Below are 22808 nucleotides of genomic sequence, written 5' to 3'. Positions count from 1 at the left end.
TGCAGGCTCTGATCCTCCCTCTTGCCCTAGTGGCAGACTGGCCAGAAACCTGCCATGGCTCCCTGTCTCCCCAGAGACACGGCCTTGGCCTGGCACCCACCCTTGCTTCAGGGCACGGTGCCCCTGCCTGGCCTGGATGGGACACACCCAGAGCCAATACCCATCCAATGTGCAGGGCTGCCCAGTCCCCAGGACTGTCCACCTACCAGGTCAGGGGGGCTAGGAATCACATGTGTTTGAAGGTATTTTCTCTGAGTTGGGGTCATCTCCTGGATCCCTCAGCAGAGCCTACCTCATAACTGCATTGCAGTGTCTGGGGGTGGCAAGACTGTCTGGACCCGTGCAGGACTGGGTGAGCACAGGAAGGCCAAACCATGGCTCCCTGGAGACATCCCCCCCTCCACCCCTCTCTCCAGCCAACTCACAGGTGCTGAGGGCAGGAGACCACTGGGTGGACCCTGACTCCAGGGTCCTTTGCCGCTACCTCTGACCCACCAGCCAATTCTTAGGTTCTTCCTTCAAAATACACTCCTCTCTGGCCTCGTCTCTTTCTCCTGCCCTGGTCCAGACCTCTCATCTGCTAGGTTCCCCACCAGCCTCCAGCCTTCACCCCTCCCTGGTTCCAAGCCACAGCCCCCTCAGAGGAGTCAGATCATGTCACTTTTTGCTGAGAACTCACCCCTGCCTGGGCTTCCGAGGTGGCATTAGCGGTTAAAAACCTGCCTACCAATACAGGTTGGTATAACAGACTTGGGTTCAATCCCTGGGTTGGGAAGATCTCCTGGATGAGGGCATGGCAACCCACTCCAGTATTCTTGCCTGGAGAATCCCATGGACAGGGGAGCCTGGGGATCTATGGTCCACAGGGTCGCAAAGAGTCGAACGCGACTGAAGCAACAGCACACACGTGCACACCCCTGCCTCCCAGTAAACTTAAAATCAAATGCAAGCTCCTTACCACCTGGCCTGTGGGACCTGGACCCTGCCCACATCCATTCCTTTGCTCCTGCTGTTCCCTCCGCCAGGAACTCCCTTCCATTAGCTCTTCTCCTGGCCCAACCCTCCCTGTCCTCAGGACTCAGCTCCAAAGCCATGTCTTCCCCAAGCACTGCCCTGAAGAGGCACCTCCCCTGTGCTGGGGTCCCCCGTATCCTCCTCCAGATTTTCCATCTACCTGTCCCCTTGCTCTGTTCTCCTGGGGGCTGACTTTAGCATCCTTATCCAGGGGACCCTGCACCCCTCTGGCTTCCAGGTCTGGTAATAGGGCGCCCCAGCAGGAGATCAGGGAAGGAGGGAAGATCAGGGTGTTTATATTCCCAGGGTCCCTCCCTGTAGAGCACGGGGCTGGCTCCATCCCCAGGCAGCAGGTTTTAGCTCTGTCAGGTGACGCCCTCCCGACATCCTCCACAGAGCTCTCTCCATCTCTAGTAGTACTAGTTCATGCATGCTTAGTCGTGTCCAACTCTTTGCAACCCCATGGACTGTAGCCCACCAGGCTCCTCTGTCTATGAGATTTTCCAGGCAAGAATACTGGAGTGGGTTGCCATATCCTCCTCCAGGGGATCGTCCCGACCCGGGATCAAACCCGTGTCTCCTACACTGGTAGGCAGATTCTTTACCATCTGAGCCACCAGGGAAGCTGTGTTACATCACAGGTCAGTGCATAGAGCAGACACGTACTTGCATCTCCTAACACGGCACTCAGACTCGCAGGAAAGCCCAGCCAATTCTGTGGAAGTTTCATGTTAAATCTCATTGACTTTTAAATGCCTTCGCATGGCATTTCCCAAGCTAGAATCAGGTGACACCCATTTGGAAGGTGTTAACAATTGGCAACCTTACACCAGCAGTCCATATTGGCCTGTTTCTCTCATTTCACTGAGAGCCTATGACAGTTTCATCCCAGGTTGCCTTGACACCAGATTCCAGTCTGTGCACTAGCTCAGTCAGAACTGGGGGACACGGAGCCACTGTTCCTTCTAGACCTCAAGGGGCCCAGCGTGACCCAAGCACTTAATTTCATCCCTTCCACCCAAGTCCATTCCTCTGGCCCAAACTTGCCCTTCCCTTGTCTGTGCCGGGCTTGGAATTCTGGCCCCACTCACCCCAGACCCTAGGGTCCATGTCACTATGACAGACAGGGTTTCAGTCCTGGGTCAGGAATTCAAGCCCTAGTCTGTCCTGTCACCAACTCTCTGTGTGATCTGGGGCAGGTTGCCTCTCCACTCCAGGCCTCAGTTTCCCCAGCTTCTCCTTCCCCCTGGGATTCCCTTCCCCATGAACAGGTTGGATCAGATGCTCTCCTAGCATGATCCCTACTCCAGTGGTGAGGTCTTGCCCAGGGCACAGATCCTGTTGACAGTCATCTCTCTTTGGGAGGTGAGAAAGGAGGGGGAAAACGTCATTCTGACTATGAGACATAATTATAGTGATCAGAAGGCAAGAGGCGACAGCCTCATGCTGGTCAGTGCCAGCCTGACTACAGAGATGTTTCAGTTCCCAGTGGTACTAAATTGCCTTGCTGAGCAAGACGAAGCTGTAAACACTTGGCCCTCCTCCAAGATGTGGGTTTTAGGATAAACAAAGCCAGTGAGAAGGAATGAAGCCCCTCCTTGACGACAGAGCCTTGGGGACGCGACCCGTGATGACAGGAAAGGGGATGTGGGAATGGGATTGATCACCACCACCGCCAGCAGCATCGTTGTCATGGCAACTGATGTAAATAGCAGCTTACCTCTGTCCCAAGGGCTTTCTATGGACTGACTCACTTGACCCTCACCACAGGCCCTGAGGAAACAGTGCCACCATCATCTCCGCTTCGGAAGCCGAGACGAGGAGAACAAAGCTTGGAGAGGTTATGTCATTTGCCCAAAGCCACCAAGCTTGTGAGTGGTTATAAAAAGACTATAACAGGGCTTAGCGCATCACGAGCTTATGCTGCTTGTTCCAATGATGTGCTGACACCAGCGTGGCCTTCAATGTCCCCTTTTAATCAAACAGTCGAGACAAGGGCTCAGCAGCCATGAGAGTCAGGGTCTGGGGTAGGGGGAGCCAATAGCATCACACCTGCCAACGGGCACACCTGTGTCACTGGCACATCCTGGCACCTGGCCCAGGTCCTGAGGGCCCTTGCGTCATGACTAGAGGTGAGCTGGAGGAGGGACTGTTGGTACATTTCTCTCCTCATCAGAGGCAAGTTGCCTGAGCCCCCTTCTCAGACCTCACTCCCCTTTCCTACAAGCCTGAAGTCCAGGGGCTGGATTTGCTCAGCCCCAAGGATAGGCCAGGGCACCCAGGGACGAGCTGCTCTTCCTTGCCCTGGCCCCTGTTGCAGGACTCAGCATAATGTAAGAATAATAATTGGACTCCAGATAATACAAGAAACAGAGACCAAAAAGGAAGGTATCAGATGCCTGGGGGTGGCCCTAGCATGGAAGGAAAGAGGAGCAATTCAGACTCAGGGTGGAGAGCTGCCAGGTCAGCTCCTGGATCTAGAAGAGGAAACAATGCCCAGTGTTGGCGGGATCTGGGCTGAGCTGGTCCCAACCCCTTGCCTGCCCTCCTTGTCCTCCAGGGCAGAGGAGAGCCTCTAAGCAAGGCCAAGTGTCATGAGCTCCTGCCATGCGGGTCAGTTGTTTCTCCCAGCGGAAAACCAGGACACCATCAAGACAAGGACATGGGATTGATGCCAGGTGGGCAAGAGCACCAGAGTCCCTCCCCCAGCTTCCCTGGCTGGCTCAGGGGCCAACTGGGTACATCTGCTGCTCTGCCCAAGACCTCCCAGCTTCAACCTGAGCTGAGCCAGTGGTCTGACTGGCCAGGAACGCAGGCACCACCAACCTGGAGGGACATTAAAGCCATCCAGAAAGGTTGCCCTGGGGGAAATAATAATAATCAGTTAACCCATCTTCTTACCACTGAGTCCCAAATTCTGATGACGAAGAATGGGGAGGAGGTAGAGGAATGGGGTGAGTAGGAGGAGTAGGGGAAAGAAGAGAAGGTACAGGTCTATGTCTGGAGCGGTTGTACGCACTCCGTGCATTAGACACAAAGCACGGGCGTGTCGTGCATCCCTCCCCTCCCCCGCACCCACCCCCCCCCCCCCCGCCATCACTGCCTGTGTGTTCTTCAAGGGCACGGTTTCTGGTACCAAAGGCTGATAGAGATTTCTCAACGAGGAGCCTAAATTGAGGGAATGAAAGGAATGACTCTGCAGTGACAGACTCTCTGCACCCATAGGCTGGTCAGGCAGCTGAGACGGGAGGGTAGGGGGTTGAATATAACCAGGGAGTTGGAGGCTGGGGAGTTCTGTCCAGCATGTGGGTGACCCAGCCATGTGGGCGACCTCTATCAGCCACTTGTGATGACATTTCTCAATAAGGAGCAGTCCCATGAGTGTTGGAGTGTTTATTTTACAGGTGAGGAAAGTGGGGCTCAGCAAGATGAAGGATAGGAGCCCACTCTCTCTGAATTCATCAAGGGTAGTCAGGACTCGAGCCCAGAACTCTGACGTTTCATGGTGCGCGTATCAGATCCTCGATGCTGGATAGACTGATTTAACCCCATGGCCACCAGTGAGGTCTGGTTTTGATGCTTCTGAAAAAGGCACTTCCTCTTGTATCTGCCATGTGAGCCCAGAGAACTTCTAAGAAATGATGAGATTAGAGGAGGACGTGGACAAGGCTCCCCGCCGGTGTCCCTAGTCACGGCCGCATTCACAAACACCTGTCCACTGTGAACGCGAGGATACCCCATCACACAGCCAAGGTCAGACAGTGTCTTCACGTCCTGAACATCTCTGAAAAGCTTAGAATAGATCCTGCCCATGCATTCCTGCCCTCCTCAGGCCCCAGGGGTAACACTGATGTGTTTCCATCAAGGTCCAGCTGTTATAAAGGGAGCTTTAAATAACCCCTCCACTGCCAAGAAATGTATTATATGTCCCACAGAGATGTGTGCGGCTGTGAACCAATGAACAAGAGAGGTTCAAGGCCCTGGTGGCTGTGAGACAAAGAGCATGAACTGCCCTCCCCTTCCTTCCCTCCTTTGGGATGTCAGTTTCCAGTGACTCAGCAGATGTCAGCAGAGTACGGACCGTGTGCAGGGCTCCAGGCACAGAGAGAAAGCTTGGTGATGCTCTGTGCTTGAGAAGGTCATGGTCAGATGGGGGAGGCTGACCTGCCAGTGTGCTTGAGAAGGTCATGGTCAGATGGGGGAGGCTGACTTGCCAGCAACACACGCCATCTTCCCCACAGCAATGAGTGCCATTCCATGAGCGCCTTCTGTATACAACCGGCCCATTTAGAGCCTTCTGTGTACTGGAGCCACAGACAGGTGCTTCATAGATACTGTCATTAACACAACATTATCTTTTTGGCAAGTAATTTTTTATAGCTTTATTGATATTTAGTTTGTATGACGCTAAACTATACAGGAGGAGAAGGAAGAGACAGAGGATGAGATTGTTGGATGGCATCAGTGACTTAAAGGACATGAGTTTGAGCAAACTATGGGGAGATAGTGAAGAACAGGGAAGCCTGGCATGCTGCAGTCCAGGGGGTCACAGAGTTGGATATGATTTAGCGACTAAACAACAACAAAACTATATATATTTAAAATGTAAAATATCACACATTTAACATATGTATACACCCATAAAACTATTGCCCCAATCAAGATAATAACATATCATCATCCTTAACTTTCCTCATGCCAATCAGGCATCACTCTCTCTGCTCCCTGTCCCCATCTGCAATCATCAATCTCCTGTCACTATAAATTAGCTTGTGTTTTCTAGAGTTTTCTATAAATGGAATCTCAGTACATCTGCCTTCTTTCACACAGTGCATGCGATGCAACCTTGATAGTGTTTATGTGTTAGTCGCTCAGTCGTGTCCAACTCTTTGCAACTCCATGGACTGTAGCACCGGGCTCCTCTGTCCATGGGATTTTCCAGGCAAGAATACTGGAGTGGGTTGCCTTTCCCTTCTCCAGGGCATCTTCCCAACCCAGGGATCGAACCCTTCCCTTCTCCAAGGGATCTTCCCAACCCAGGGATCGAACCCAGGTCTCCTGCATTGCAGGCAGGTTCTTTACCATCTGAGCAACCACAGAAGCCCTATCTGTGCTCCATGATAGAGCACAGATCAATAGTCAACACCTTCTTACAGGTGAGTCATATTCCATTGTGTGGGTATATTGTACCACCATGTTCTTATTCTTTCAACTGTTGATGAATGTTTGGATGGTTTCTGGCTTGGGGCATTGTAACAAAGCTATACATATTCATGTACAAGTACTTATATGGACACGTGCTTTCATTTGTCTTGGGGAAATTCCTAGGAGCAGAATTGCTTCACGGTATGATAGGTGTGTTTCTAACTTTTAAAAGAAACCATTCTACAGGACCAAGATAGAAAGCTCAGAGATAAACCCATGCCCCTATGGGCACCTTATCTTTGACAGACGAGGCAAGAATATGCAATGGAGAAAAGATAGTCTCTTTAATAAATGGTGCTGAGAAAACTGGACAGCTATGTGTAAAAGAATGAAAGTAGAACACTTCTTAACACCACACACAAAGATAAACTCACAATGGATTAAAGACCTAAAGGTAAGACCAGAAACTATTAATATAAAACTCTTAGAGGGAAACATAGGCAGAACACTCTTTGACATAAATCACAGCAAGATCCTCTATGGCCCACCTTCTAGAGCAATGGAAATAAAAGCAAAGATAAACAAATGGGACCTAATTAAACTCAAAAGCTTTTGCACAGCAAAGGAAATTATAAACAAGGCAAAAAGACAGCCCTCAGAATGGGAGAAAATAATAGCAAATGAAACAACTGACAAAAGATTACTCTGCAAAATATACAAACAGCTCAGCTAAGACCAGAAAAATAAACAACCCAGTCGAAAAGTGGGCAGAAGACCTAAACAGACATTTCTCCAAAGAAGACGTCCAGATGGCTAATACCCATGAAAAGATGCTCAACATCACTCATTATCAGAAAAATGCAAATCAAAACTACAATGAGGTTTCACCTCACACAGGTCAGAAGGGCTGTTATCAAAAAAATATCTTCGTAATAATGAGAAAGACGCCATATTTATTTTGACAGCTTTCAAGACTCCATTCCTCCTCTTTCCCTGTTGATCCACATCTGGGCGTCCTGATAAGAAACCCGGCATGTCCCTCTGTCCCTTGGCACCTGGAGGAATTTAAATCACTCAAGCCACAGGCCGGGTGTGGCACTGCCCCCTCCAGCTTCACCCTCTCAGCTCAATAAAAATTCAAAGCCGCCACCACCACTCTCGGTCTTATTCACTCCAAACCAAGCCCTACTCTTTGGGGAATTCTTTTGCCATTTACTCTGTGAATAATAAATTTTATTTCACACCTATTAGTGCCTGCAGGTCATTTGTACCAACATTAATAAAATTACACTTGTTCGACTTAGTATGAACAGAATGCTAGATTTCTAATTTAAAAAATAGATATGCAACAAGCAACAAAGGTTTACTGTGTAACGTAGGGAACTATAGTCAATCTCTTGTAATATAAAAGAAATGGAAAATTTATAGGAAAATTTATAATGGAGAATAATCTGAAAAATAATATATTTTATATGTATAACTAAATCACCTTGCTGTGCACCTGAAGTATAGTTGACCTGTTAAGTCAACTATACTTCAATAAAATGCATATATTAAGAAAAAATAAATAAACTCCTATGTAGAATGTTCCCCAGCATCCAGCAAGGAATGCTAAGTGACTAAAGAAAACAGGGTTTTATGGAATCTATAGACTAATTTAGGAAGAATTGACATCTTAACAATATGGAGTTCTGACCCATGAACACAGTATTTCTCATTTACTTAGTTCTTCTTCAGTTTCCCTCAGCAATATTTCCTAATTTTAACTGTACACGTCTTTCACATCTTCTGTCAGATTTATCCCTTAGTATTTCATATTTTATGCTATTGAAATAATATTTTATTAGGATCTAATTGATGCCTTATTACATTAGTTTCATACTGATAGCACAGGGAATTATATTTGATATCCTGTGATAAACCAAAATGGAAAAGAATATGAAAAAAATGTACCTATATATGTATAACTGAATCATTTTTCTGTACAGTAGGGATTAACACAGCATTTGTATATCAACTGTACATCAATAAAATAAATTAAAAAAATATTACATTCATTTTAACATACAGGAGTTGTATAACATATTGACTCGATATTTGTACATATGAAATGATCATCACGATTCATCTTGTTAACATTCATCACCATATACAGTTATAGAATTTCTTTTCCTTGTGGTGAGAACTCTAAAATCTACTCTCTTGGGCTTCCCTGGTGGCTCAGAGGTTAAAGAGTCTGCCTGGAATGCGGGAGACCCGGGTTTGATCCCTGGATTGGGAAGATCCCCTGGAGAAGGAAATGGCAACCCACTCCAGTACTGTTGCCTGGAGAATCCCATGGAGGGAGGAGCCTAGTAGGCCACAGTCCATGGGGTCGCAAAGAGTCGGACACGACTGAGCGACTTCACTTCACTTCCGGCATCTTTTAAATACGCAGTACATTAACTATGGTCACCATGCTATATATTACATCCGCATGAGTCACGTATTTTATAACTGAAAGTTTATTCCTTCTCACCTTCTTCACCCATCTCACCCACTGCCCTCACTCCCTACCTCTGGCGCCACCAATCTGTTTTTTGTGTCTATGAACCCATGTGAGTTCTTTTTGGTTCACCATATAAATGAGATGATATGGTATTTGTCTTTTTCTGACTTACTTCACCTAGCATAATGCCCTCAAGGTCCATCCATGTTCTTGCAAATGGCAAGATTTCATTCTTTCTTATGGCTGGATAATAAAGTCCATGGGACTTTACCGGAGAGAACCCTGGAGTGAGTTGCCATTTCCTTCTCCAGGGGATCTTTCCAACCCAGGAAGTGAACCCGCATCTTTTGTATCTCCTGCATTAGCAGGCAGATTCTTTACCACTAGTGCCACCTGGGAAGTCCTTTTAACCACAGACTTTCCAACAGGTGTGAGACAATGCTTATTGTGGTTTTTATTTGCATTTCCTTTGTAATTAGTGATGTTGAGCATCTCTTTGTGTATCTATTTGCCATCTATATATCTCTGGGAAAATATCTATTCAGATCCTCTTCCCATATTTTAGTTGGATTGTTTGGGGGTTTTTGCTATTAAGCTGTAAGAGTTCTTTATATATTGGGGATATTAACCACTTATCAGATATGTGACTTGCAAATATTTTCTCTCATTCAGTAGGTTGCCTTTTCATTTTGTCGATGGTTTGAGGCCCAGCCTATCAGTGACTTTCATTCCCCTGGCCACAGCATGGGGCTCAGACCCAGCATGGTCCTCAGAGTTAGCCCCTGTATGACCGATGAAAGGGGTTAAGAGGCCGCCGCTTTCCTTTGGGGTTGCTAAATTGTTGAGGATGAGACTGAGTTGCTTGTAGCCATCTTCGGGAGAGCCTGAGACTAAAGCCAGACAAATACAGCAAGAAAAGGTGTAAAAGCAGAGACAGAGGAAACACGTGTGTGTCCTAATCATATAGAACATGAGTCCCACGAAGGCAGAGCTCCTCAACTGTTCGGCTCTCTACAATATCCCCAGCACTAGAAGGATGCCTGCTTCTAGGAACTACTGCTTGTGCCCTGGATCAAGGCAAACCTGAAGCCAGCAACTCCCCCAGACTTCCAAGTTTCACCATCTAGCACATTTCCCTTTCTGTCTCAGCCAGCTTTTTTTCTTTTTAATTTTGGCCACACTACGTGGCATGTACTTCTTCTTTTATAACTGTATCTATTTATTTTTGGCTATGCTGGGTCTTCATTGCTTTGCACGAGCTTCCTCTAGTTGTGGTGAGTGGGCACTGCTCTCTAGCTCTGGTGCACAGGCTTCTCGTCATGTGGCTTCTCTTGTTTCTGAGCATGGGCTCTAGGACATGCGGGCTTAAGTATTTGCAGTATGTGGGCTCAGCAGTTGCAGCTTCTGGGCTCTAGAACACAGGCTCAAAAGTTGCATCGCATGAGCCTAGTTGTTCCATGGCATATGAGAGCTTCTCAGACCAGGGATCAAACCCACGTCTCCTGCCCTGGCAGGCAGATTCTTTACCACTGAGCCACCAGGGAAGCCCCTCAGCCAGCCTGAATCATGCTTCTATCACCCACACCCACTGAGTCCTAACCTAGTTAGAGAGCCCTGATCTCTAACGACCATGGGAGGAAACGCAGTGCTTGGTTCCTCTAGGAGTTAGGCAAACATTTGTGAAGAATAACCTAAATGAACCCAAAAATCCCTCCTGCCCCCTAAAGCCCTCAGCTCTCTCCCTTTTCTCAGGAACCACTGAGCTACAAATAACCTAGCCAGGGCCATGAATCAGAGAGATCGGCTTTTCCCCACTGCAGCCCCACCTCTGTTCACTTGACATTTGGAAGAGGGTGGCTGGGCTCAAGGAAGCGGCCTGCATTTCTGTGTGGAAGCAGAACCCCAAGGAGAGAAGGAAATGGGTTCCAGGCTAATTGGTCTAGAACTAGACTCTCATGGGCCAGAAGATGCTGGAGTAAAAGGCTAATAGCATTAACTAAGTGCATGTTCTCAGCACATCACAAGTACAGACCATGAGCCCAATGGAGACACCTGGGCTTTGGAGCTCCCTAGACCTGACCTAAAATCCTCGGCTGAAATCTGCCACTGACCAGTCACGTGACATTCAGTTCAGTCGCTCAGTCATGTCCGACTCTTCATGACACCGTGGACAAGTATGCCAGGCTTCCCTGTCCATCACCAACTTCCAGAGCTTGCTCAAACTCATGTCCATTGAGTCAGTGATGCCATCCTACCATCTCATCCTCTGTCGTCCCCTTCTTCTCCTATCTTTAATCTTTCCCAGCATCAGGGTCTTTTCTAATGAGTTAGTTCACATCAGCATCAGGTGGCCAAAGTACTGGAGCTTCAGCTTCAGTATCAGTCCTTCCAATGAATATTCAGGACTGATTTCCTTTAGGTTTGATCTCCTTGCTGTAAAAGGACTCTCAAGAGTCTTTTCTAACACCACAGTTGACAAGTATCAATTCTTCAGCACTCAGCTGTCTTTATGGTCCAACTCTCACATCCATACATGACTACTGGAAAAACCATAGCTTTGACTAGATGGACCTTTGTTGTCAAAGTAGTGTCTCTGCTTTTTAACATGTTGTCTAGGTTGCTCATAGCTTTTCTTCCAAGGAGCGAGCATCTTTTCATTTCATGGCTGCAGTGATTTTGGAGCCCAAGAAAATAAAGTTTCTCACTGTTTCCATTGTCTCCTATTTGCCATGAAGTGATGGGACGGGATGCCGTGATCTTAGTTTTTTGAATGTTGAGTTTTAAGCCCGCTTTTTCACTCTCCTCTTTCACTTTCATCAAGAGGCTCTTCAATTCCTCTTTGATTTCTGCCATAAGGGTGGTGTCATCTGCATATCTGAGTTTATTGATATTTTTCCCAGCAATCTTGATTCCAGCTTATGCTTCATCCAGCCCAGCATTTCACATGATGTACTCTGCGTAGAAGTTAAGTAAGCAGGGTGACAATATACAGCCTTGATGTACTCCTTTCCCAATTTGGAACCAGTCCACTGTTACATGTCCACTTCTAACTGTTACTTCTTGGCCTGCATACAGATTTCTCAGGAGGCAGATAAGATGGTCTGGTATTCCCATCTCTTGAAGAATTTTCTGCAGTCTGTTATGATCCACACAGTCAAAAGCTTTAGCATACTCGATGAAGCAGAAGTTTTTCTGAATTCTATTGCTTTTTCTATGATCCAGGAGATGTTGGCAATTTGATCTCTGGTTCCTCTGCCTTTTCTAAAACCAGCTTGAACATCTGAAAGATCTTGGTTAATGTACTGTTGAAGCCTGGCTTGGAGAATTTTGAGCATGACTTTGCTAGTGTGTGAGATGAGTGCAATTGTGTGGTAGTTTGAACATTCTCTGGCATTGCCTTTCTTTGGGATTGGAATGAAAACTGACCTTTTTCCAGTCCTGTGGCCACTGCTGAGTTTCCCAAATTTCCTGGCATATTGAGTGCAGCACTCTCACAGCATCATCTTTCAGGATTTGAAATGGCTCAGCTGGAATTCCATCACCTCCACTAGCTTTATTCATAGTGATGCTTTCTAAGGCCCACTTGACTTTGCATTCCAGGATGCCTGGCTCTAGATGAGTGATCACACCATCGTGATTATCTGGATCATGAAGATCTTTTTTGTATAATTCTTCTGTGTATTCTTGCCACCTCTTCTTAATATCTTCTGCTTCTGTTAGGCCCATACCATTTCTATCCTTTATTGAGCCCATCTTTGCATGAAATGTTCCCTTAGTATCTCTAATTTTCGTGAAGAGATCTCTAGTCTTTCTCATTCTGCTGTTTCCCTCTTGAGCAGCTGCTATTTTTATTGGCCTGAGGAGAAAGAGGATGCCCAAAGGAAATGTGACCTGACCAGAGAGTTGTCACAAGCTAGGAAGAATAGGGTCTGGAGCCAAGGATCTCTGATTCCCAGACAGCACTCCACATGTTGTGTCCGCGGCTCTCTGGTAGAGGGTGACAGAGTTCTGTGTGGTATGTCCCAGAGAAGCAAGAGTCCAAGGGACCCCACAGGCTTCCAGAGAGCAGCCCCCTGAACAAGTGTCATTCAGGTAGGCCCCAGGAAGCCCAGAAGAAGTGGGTGCTCTGCAGAGAATACTGAGGTCCGGTCCCAGGAGGGGAACTGGGTACCAGAATGTCACCCCTCACACTGGACACTGTGCACTGACAAGTACATTTGTATCTGTGTATTCTTCTGCTGACCCAGGAAATATAGAAAAGAGTCAGACTTGGTCCTTGCCATAGAGAATCTCACCACCCCACATAGGAGGCTAACCTAAATACCAAAAGGGAACAGCACACAATCATCCTTGCTATCAACACCTCTGTTTTACCTGGATTGATGGGGTCCCAGAGAAATTAAGTGATTTGTCCATGATCACAGAGGTCAGGATGGCAGAGCAAGTCCAGACTCCAGCCTTCTGCTGCTAAGGCCCAAGCTTCTTCCTCCACCCAACCCTGCCCCTCGGGGCATGGGAGAAGAGTTAGGAAAGGAAGAGGCCAGCATGGGCTGGAGGCATCTAGGAGGGCTTCCTGGAGGATGGGGAGACCAAGCTGGCCTCTAAATGTTAATTTGGAGGAGAAGAGCATGCGGAGAGGGAGAAGCCACTCACGGCTTGCTGCTCCCAGTTCTCTAGGCCTCTGGGGCTAGGATTCTCCACGAGAAGTTTCAAGGTCTTCCTCGAGCAGATGTCCCAGAACCTCTTCCCAAGCAGGTGGTGCTGCATCCTGGGCCATGTTGGAGGCGGCCCCCACATAAGGGTGGTGGGCGGGGTGGAGCAGGAGCTCCTGGGAACATTCACTCCGTGTCTGTCCCAGGTGATTCTGAATGGAGCGAGGGTGACAGTGACCTTGCCCGTCTGCTCTGAGAGGACAGTAGTCTCACTAGTATCTGATGAGGTCATTAGACCACTTTCCATCAGCCAAGCAGGCCCACCAGACCCGATTCCCCCAAACGTCTCATCAACCCTAGAACTGCACTGCCAGCAGCCCCTGTGATTTCCCTTGCAATTCCCCATGGGATCAGCACCCTGAGAAGGTGAGAATCCCCCCATTATGTCCACAATTGGAGAAATTAGCCTGTTTCCCCCGTGTTCTGCCTCCGAAGCCCGTGTTCACAGCACACTTCCCTATAATGAGCCTGCATAAGCCAAACACCACCACCTGGCATGATAATGCACATCAGCTGCTCTGTGGGGTAGTCTCGTCCATGTGCAGGCAGGGCTGGAGAAGCAGGGACCATTAGGGGAGCCAGATGCCTGAGTAGTGGGGAGACACAGCCATTCTCGACACAGACAGCTTTCCAGACTGGACCCCAGACAGTGAGTCAGCGACTCTTTTAAATCTCAAATCCCCTCTCCCGCCCTCCCTTCCTTTGACAGGTATTCATGATGTCAGTTAGGAGCAGACCCCGAGATGGCACTAGGCTATAGAGATGACTGAGGCCATCATCCCCGTCTCAGGGAAAGAAGTAGAGTAACCGAGGGAGGTCCACAGTGACAATATCCCTTCATTTATGCATCACATGTGCTGTGCAGGGGCCAGAGCCACCACAGTCCCCGCCCCACAGAGCTCACGGTCCAGAGAGGGAGACAGAGGTTAATCAATCTCACAAAGAAGCACAAGGCCACACATGCAGGAGAGGTCCCACAGGGCTTGGCAGCATGTCACCAAGTGGTCTCTGCAGACTAGAACAGCTGAGCCAGGATCTGAACGATGAACAGGAGTTTCACATGAGCTCAGGGATGGGGGAGAGCATTCAGACAAAGGAACAGCATGTGCAAAGGCCCTGTGGGTGAACAGCTGCTGACCTGTGTGATTAGAGGGCAGAGATGGGGGAGGCAAGAGGCAGGCTGTGTGGGACCTCAAAGGCCCCTAAGAAATCTGGGGTTTTGTCCCAAGAATAGCAGAATCCTATTGTGTTTTAAGTGGAGTCCAAAAGCCACAGAGGGAATTGATATGACAATAGTTGTATTTCCAGAACACTCCTGAGGCCACAGTAAGGTGCATTGTGATGGAGGGAAGTGGAGGGACAGTAAAACCTGAAGGAGGGAGTAACACCTCGGTTTAAAGGGGGTGGAACGGCTTCCCCAAAGGGGTGAGAGCGTGACAAGCATCCACATTGACATGAAAAAAAAAAACCCAGTCACTTAACTCATGTTGGGCTGGTCTGCTAGAATGTGGCCCCTGTGTTAGTGAAGTCGCTCAGTCGTGTCCGACTCTTTGCGACCCCATGGACTGTAGCCTACCAGGCTCCTCTGTCCATGGGATTTTCCAGGCAAGAGTACTGGAGTGGGTTGCCATTTCCTTCTCCAGAGGATCTTCCTGACCCAGGGATCGAACCCAGGTATCCCGCATTATAGGCAGACGCTTTAACGTCTGAGCCACCAGGGAAGCCCCTGGGCCACCCCCAAATGGACCACGTTTATCCGGGTCCCACCTCCACATTATCCAGGAACCTGAACAGCTCAGCTTGGTGGTTGCAGCTGCAGGAGAAGGCTCCCAACAAGTCTGTATCAGAGAGGTCAGGTGGCCCGAAGCCTCTGGTGGCAGGAGGACTAGGGACTTTCTCCCCCAGGAAAGCAGAAGGGCTGTCTGTTGGGGTTGAGGAGAGGGCACACTAGGCTGTGACAGAGCCTGGAGGGCACCAGACCCAGCTCTGCACCAAGTGGAGGGTCTGGATTAGATCCATTCATTCACTCACTTATTCATTCTTTCTTTCTTTCAATGAATATGACCTCGGAGGTGAATCCCCTTGACATACTCGGACCTAGCATTTGTCTTTTAAGACTCAACGCAGATGTCTTCTCCTGGAAGCCCTCCCTGATCTTCAGGGCCAGCCAGTCACCTTTTTGATTTTGCTTCCATCATCCCTGGGAGTGTCCATGCATTGTCAATGCTGATGCCTATGTGGCCCCACCCCCACCCCAGGGTCCCATGGGAGCCAGACTCTGGAGGGCAGGTGGGGTCACGTCTTCATCTCCTTCTGTCATCTTCTCTCCGCACAGGAAACTCCAGGATGCTTCCCTGAGCCTGGAATAGCACGGAACTCTTGGACAAATCTCACAAATGCCACAGAGGAGGGGGGTACTGAGGGCTCAAAGTAGAATTGGAAGCAGAGAAGAAAACTGGAAATTAGTAGGCTGTGAGAGTGAGGAGACTGGAAAAGATTCAACATTAAAAATGGTCCAACAGTAACCCAAAACATTTGCTTTACCAGGAACAAATTACCCTGCCCCCTGGTAGATCTGAGAGCTTCTGGTGCAACATTTCTCACATCTCTTGTTTCATGCTGAGCTGGTCATGTCCTAGATTCCAGGAGCCAGAGAGTGATCCTAGCACCGGGAAGAGCACAGGCTCTAACATGGGTCTGAGCGCTCCCCTCCCCTCACAGAGTCAATGCAGATGAGCTCCAAGCTGGCGCTGCTCCTCCACAGACCCCGCGAAAGCAAGGCTCAGAGAGGCCACGTGCATTGCCCAGGGACACACGGCTAAGCTGGACTCTCCCAGGTTAGCCGGACTGGCTGTTCTGTCCCTTGATTCCAGGCTGCATTTCTGGCGACAGAGGCATTTCCTGCAGCCCTTGGGGTCATATCCCTGGGGGTCAGAGGGGCCTCCCAGGCCGTTCATCAGGACCCTGGCACTCGGTCCCACAAGGTCTTCCTCCTCCCGGGCCCTGACTCCTCCCTGCCCCCACGTGGGTGGGTGGATCCTGGGTGGGACCTTCCTGGCTGTGTGACTTGGCCCCATTTTACTCCACTCCTTCCTGGGGCTGCAGTCCTTCCCCTGTAAAATAACAGCCCCACCCTCCCCCACCTCCACTGGAGTGAAGTAATTTTCATGAGGTTGGGGGGCACTTGGCCAGGAATCTTCTCTCTCTGCTGGAAGTTCCTGCCCTCTCCTCCCTCCTCAGGTTCTTTCCAATCCCCCCTACCAAGGTCCCCCTACGGCCCCCACCCCCCAAACGTGGCATTTGTTTCTCATCGGTTTATTCCTTCTCAGCACATTTCACGCGACTGTCTTTACTGTTGTTGCTCATTTCTTTGCTTTGACAGTTCTGCCAACTGTGTCATATCGTTTCTACCTATAAGCCCTCAGGAAGCAGACTAGCAGAGCAGAGGCCTGAGTGACCAGGGGGTGATGCCACCTCTGTGAGGTCCTACCTCCCTGCACCAGACTGGGTCTGCTCAGAACCAAGTCTTCTGGTCCCCGATGCCCAGCCCAGGTGTTCCAGAGCAGGTGTCAAACAATGATTGGTGAATGAGTAACTGAGTGAATGAATGAACAGTGATAAAGGGTGGGGATAAGACAAAGTGATAACAGTGATAAAGGGGGGAGAGGTTGAATGGGATGGTGGGAGCACAGAGGACTGAGTGATGGAGAGTTCTGTGCCAGGTGCTATCCTCAGCACTTTAAACAGATTATCCCATCAACTGTCCCAACAACCAGGTGGGAAAGCAAGTTTATTATCCCCTTTTACAGATGGGGATACTGAGGCACAGGATATGACCTAGGTTGCCTAGTGCCATGAGTCTGGTTTATTGCAGAGCTGGGATTCAAACCCATATCTCCCAAAGGCTGCCTTCTGGGATTAGGCAGAACATCAGCTACCCTAAAAACCTCGAAGCGATTCCCTTTGGTATAAACCACCCACTGGGTCCCTGGAGAATTCTCCTTTCTCGCCATGGTCATGCCCAGTGCTCTACCACTCCACTGTGAATTCTGACCCCTCTGCCTCTGAAGTCTTAGACGCTCAGGAGGAGTCCTCGAATCAGGCAGATGGGAGGCGGGCCTTGAGAGACCAGTGTGGTTACAGAAAGGGGGTGCATCGGGGCTCCCAGGCACCAGAGCTCCTGGGCCCTGCCTGCCCTGGGCGTGGAGTGATACATGTGGAGACCTCAGAATGCCTACAAAGACAGTTACAAACAAGGACCTTGCAGAGGCAACATTAGGTTCTGGGGTAGCTTAAAAGGAAGGGCCAGGAATGAGGCTTCCTGACTGCCTCCAGGACCCTGGGCTTCAAGAGTCACCTCTCTTCTCAGCTGCTGCGAAGGCTGACCCATCCACCCAGGTAGGTGATGGCAAGCCCCATGCTTGCAGCAGCTCAGCCTGGGTTAGGATCCTGGCTTTGCCCTTTTCCAGCTGTGTGAACTTGGGAAAGGTCCCCTCCAACCTGCCTTTTGTACTCTGGGCTCTTTTGATCCTCTCTAGCTTCCAGGCCTTTGCATTGCTGCTCCCTCTGCCTGAACACTCTTCCAACTCTTCTTCACCTGGCTAACAGCTCTGCATCTGCAACTTCAGTTCACTACACCCTCCAGATTCTGCCTGGAAGCCCCCCATCCTGTGTTCCCTCTTGCCATCATGTGCTCCTCCTTTTGGCTTCTAAGCACAAGGACTGACTGCTTCCAGGTCACTGTCACATTCCCCGTACCCAGGATGTGTCCCAAGCTTGGAGATGCCCAGTAAATGGTGGACAATCCCAGGCATGAGTGAGCAGCCCTCTGTGTTCCACCTCCTCTCTAGCCAGGTGACTATAACTATGCTGAGAGATAATCCAGGTGAAGAGCTGGACCACAAGAGCCTCTCAGCATGTGTCACTTCCACCCTATTTGTGCTCTTACAGCAGGAAAGATGGAAAAATCCATCGACTCTGGCTGAACTGAATTGCACCCAGCTGCAGACTCCGAATGGCAGTACAGGTTGGTTTGTGTGGAATCCCTGTGATCTCAGGGTGGACAACGGTCAGAGATTGTCCTGCAGCCCAATCATCAGAAGGCCAGAGGAAGTGGGGGATGACACCCCTCCCTCTTCACAGAGACACTTCCAGGATAATGGAGACTCTTCATCAGGCAGCGTTTATAGCACACCATTCACAGAAGCAGCAGCAGTTGCATCTTTAACCTTTGGACCTCTCAGAGTCTCAGCACTGATCTCAATTAACGTATGTCTGGGCATTTTTCTCCTATCTTTCCACTCCTATTAAATGCTCAGGAACTGGTATAGTGAGAGCTGAGGGGCTGACACACAGGGAAAACTCATTTTAAGAGGATTTGATCAAGCTCCATCTGAGCAGAGCCACGTGGGTGGGCGCATTGGGCGGGGCAGACCCAGGCTGGGCAGTGGAGGTGGGCTCGCTAGGGGGAAGGGAGGGGGCTGAGCTGAAGGAGGTGAGGATGGAGGCCGGGCAGCTCTGGCAGGGGATGCCCACCAGGGTGGGCTTCTTTAGGTCTGCAAGCTTAGGACAGGACTTGGGGAAGGGAGATGACAAACACCCTTAAACCAGGCTTTCCCGGTGGCTCAGCGGTAAAGAATCTGCCGGCAATCCAGGAGACACAGGAGACGTGGGTGTGATCCCTGGGTCTGGAAGATAACCCTGAGAAGGGCACGCAACTCACTCCAGTGTTCTTGCCTGAAAAGCCCAATGGACAGAGGAGCCTGGCAGGCTGCAGTCCATGGGGTCGGAGAGTCAGACACAAGAAGTGACTGAGCGCACACGCACCCTTAATTCAGGTCAGGAGAGGCATCTGTGCTTTAGAGGACACACCACCACCTCCCACCCCCACCCCCACCCCACCCCCTCTTTAACCTCACTCTGTGTGCATTTAGTCACTCAGTCGTGTCTGACTCTTTGCGGCCCCATGGACTGTAGCTCACTAGGCTCCTTCTGTCCATGGACTGTTCCAGGCAAGAATACTGGAGCTGGTCACCATTTCCTACTGTAGGGGATCTTCCTGACCCAGGGATCAAACCTGTGTCTCCAGTATCTCCTGCATTGGCAGGCGGCATCTTTGCCACTGTGCCACCTGGGAACCCCAGAATTCTCTGCTCAAATGGCCCTGAGCCCGCCTCCAGGAGCCTGCCTGCCTCTCTTGCCTGGGTCTGGGTTGCTGACGTGACCAGCAGAGTGAAACTACCCCAGAGAGTGGAGACACCCAGGCCAGAAGGGCCCCTGAGAGTCCACACCCAGCCACGCCTCTCCACCGTTTTCCCTCTGCCCCTCCACCCGCACCTCCAGCCTGTTTACACAGGTTGGTTGTGTGTGGACCAATTTGGGGAGTTGCTGGGTGGGGCTGGGGAGCCAGAGTCCCTGGCCAGAAGTCCTCTTGCAGGCAGCAGTGCAAATTCCATCATTTTCCAGATGCGACCTGCGAACGAGAAAGATGAGAGAAGCAACTCTGCTCCACGCCGAGTCCCATCCTGTGAATGTTGACTGAGGTGGCCATGACCGTGGTCACTTTGGTGCTGGTGGGGTCATCATCAGGAGACTTGACTCATCAGGACATTGCATGCCAAAGGAGCCCCAGAGAGCAGCCCCCAGGTAAGAGTGTCCAAACACATTTCCCCTCAAGCCCCTGATGAGCCCTCTCTCACCACCTGGGTCAGGTCCCAGCTGAGCCTCCCAGGCCTTCAGTTCAGAATAGAGGGGTCTTCTATAGGTGCTCTGGAACCCCTGTGCCCAAGGCTCTCCTGCACCATCAAGGGCAGAGACTTTCTTTTTGTTGTCACAACAGGTCTGGCCGTGGGCCCCAGTAACTCAGTACCAATGCAAAGGCATCAGTTACAGGGTCACTGGGGTCAGAGAGCCATAGGATAAAATTCCAGGTCCTTCCCAAGGCTGTTTCCCCACCTGTGAAGCATCAGCGGCAACAGCAATGCCCTAGGACCGGGGAAGGTGAAATGAGACCATAGGGAAAGTGCCTGCTCCGAGGTGACCCAAGTCCGAGCTGCTACAGTGAACTTCTCCTGGCCCCATGACCCCTAGACAAGTTGTCTCACCTCTAAGCCTCAGTTTCCACATCCCTAAAGTGACGAAAGTAATACACTTTTCCTCTTAGTTTCATTATAAGGATGAAAGAGGATGTCACACTGCCCTGGTTCCTACGTCACCTGGAACTCCCCAGAGACACTGACTCCCCACTTTCTTAGGTCCCCTGGGGAGTCCACCCTCAGGCCCACAATCCCCGGGAGGATTGCTCTGAGCTAGGGGTGGAGGGAGGAGGCAAAACCAAAGGGTCTCCTTGCCCCTGATTCAGAGCAGATCAGGAGGCCCCCACACTGGAGTTGGCTCAATGCTTTGCTAACTTCTCATAAAGACAGACAGGGGAGCCTGGTGGGCTGCCGTCTATGGGGTCGCACAGAGTTGGACACGACTGAAGTGACTTAGCATAGCATTAGCATAAAGACAGACAATATGTCATAGAAATACTGGTGTCATCTCTAATTTCTCCGACATCATTTTAAATGCAGTCCGTACCCAAAGGTTCCAGGTGTTTAGAGAAACAACCAACAAAATGGCTCCGGCACATATGGAATCATATTCTCCCTGGAGCCCTGTGAGGGCTGTGAATGCTTGTGTTAAAACCTAGACCATCTCAGTTGTATACAAGAAAGGAGCAGTCCCACAGTGGGGCAGCTTGATGGGCCTCAGCAGGCCACAGCCAGGGTTTTGGTTAGACCCAGGACCTGGCCTGGCAGGGGCATACATCACAGGGTTAAAAATCACAAACCCCTCAGCTGGTCCTGGGGATGTGAGTCAGCTGATGTGGGCCAGAGCCCCAAGGTCAGCAAAGACAGCAAGTGGGATCCCCCAACATGAGGCTGACAAAAGGGGCCAGCTTTGCCTGACACTTGGGAAGGGCTGGACACTATCCTATGATTTTTAAACGTATTTATTCATTTAATCTAGCCCTTGAAGCAGAGATTCTGTTGTTGTCCACAGCTAGCAGAAGAAGAAACTGGGGTGAGAAACATTAAGTAACTTGTTCAGTGTCCTACAGTTGCTGATGACAGAGCTCAGATTCGAACCCTGGGCATCTGGCTTCAGACCTGCACTAAAGCCCTGTCATAAAGCCCGGAATTCCTAGCCCAGTACAGAAGCTATCCCATAACATGGCTCCTACCAACATATATAGGTTAGCTTTTGCTGCAAAACCAACTACTCCATAATGAACTGCCTTAAAACAGTATTGGACTTGTAAACAGTGGCCATGTTTAACCTCATGGGATAGAGGTTATACATGGGCTCAGCATCATGGATCTCCCCTTATCAAGACTGATCTTGCCAATGCTGTTACTAAGAAACTAATCCACCAACAACAGAGACATACATTGACTCCCCAGTAGGGGACCATTCCCTGCAGGGACCTGCCAGCCACCTGGTGACAGGTCCTCTCTACCAGGGACTGGGGCTAGGCTTACACAGAAGCAGCAGTATTGGCAGGAGCAGGAGCAAGAACACAGCAACCAGAACCAGGAAGAGCAGGCCCTTCCCTCCTGTAGCGTACTTCCAGTGCCCTCTAATGATAAAGCTCAGCAGTGTGCTCACTGTGAAGAATAAATGCTTCAAGAGTCCCGTTCATCGCTGCAGACCAGGTACTGAAGGGTGAGCTTTGAAGTAAGCAGCAACAGACTGATAGCTGGTGGCACCACCAGCTTCTGTATTCTTCTGCACACATTTGGACTCCATATACAACCAACCACTCTCTGTTCTTACTTGACAAAATACAGCTATGTTTTGGGAAGTGAAAAAATGCTCATCCTTTCTCACATTGGGAAGATACATAGTCCCAACAGCCACTGTGTAACAGCATCACTGAATATAGTAATTGCTGCTGAAATTTAGTTATGGTTTCACTGAACATAACTAAAGACTAAGTTGTAAAATTAACCTTGAGCAACTCGTATATAAAATAAAAATGGGAAGAAGGAGAACAGGGAAGAAAATGCTTGGTATATACAAATAAACACGGAAATAAAACGAACAAGGAGGATTCCCTTGTGACTCAGATGATAAAGAATCCGCCTGCAATGTGGGAGACCTGGGTTTGATCCCTGGGTTGGGAAGACCCCCTGGAGAAGGGAAAGGCTACCCACTCCAGTATCCTGGCCTGGAGAATTCCATGGACTATATATAGTCCATGGGATCACAAAGAGTCAGACATGACTGAGCGACTTTCACTTCACTTCACTTCATGCTTCCATTGCCTTCAGTCAAAATCTCTGGTGATCAGAACTCCTTACCTGGTAGTGTGTCCCAAACATTAATCTCTGAAGGATCTGAGTCTTCATTTATCTCAGCCTTTTTGATTTTCCATTAAGCTTCACTATGGAGCATGGAAGTAC

Source organism: Bos javanicus, chromosome 2 (assembly GCF_032452875.1).
Source record: "Bos javanicus breed banteng chromosome 2, ARS-OSU_banteng_1.0, whole genome shotgun sequence".
Taxonomy (NCBI): domain Eukaryota; kingdom Metazoa; phylum Chordata; class Mammalia; order Artiodactyla; family Bovidae; genus Bos; species Bos javanicus.
Note: the sequence above shows the minus strand (reverse complement) of the source record.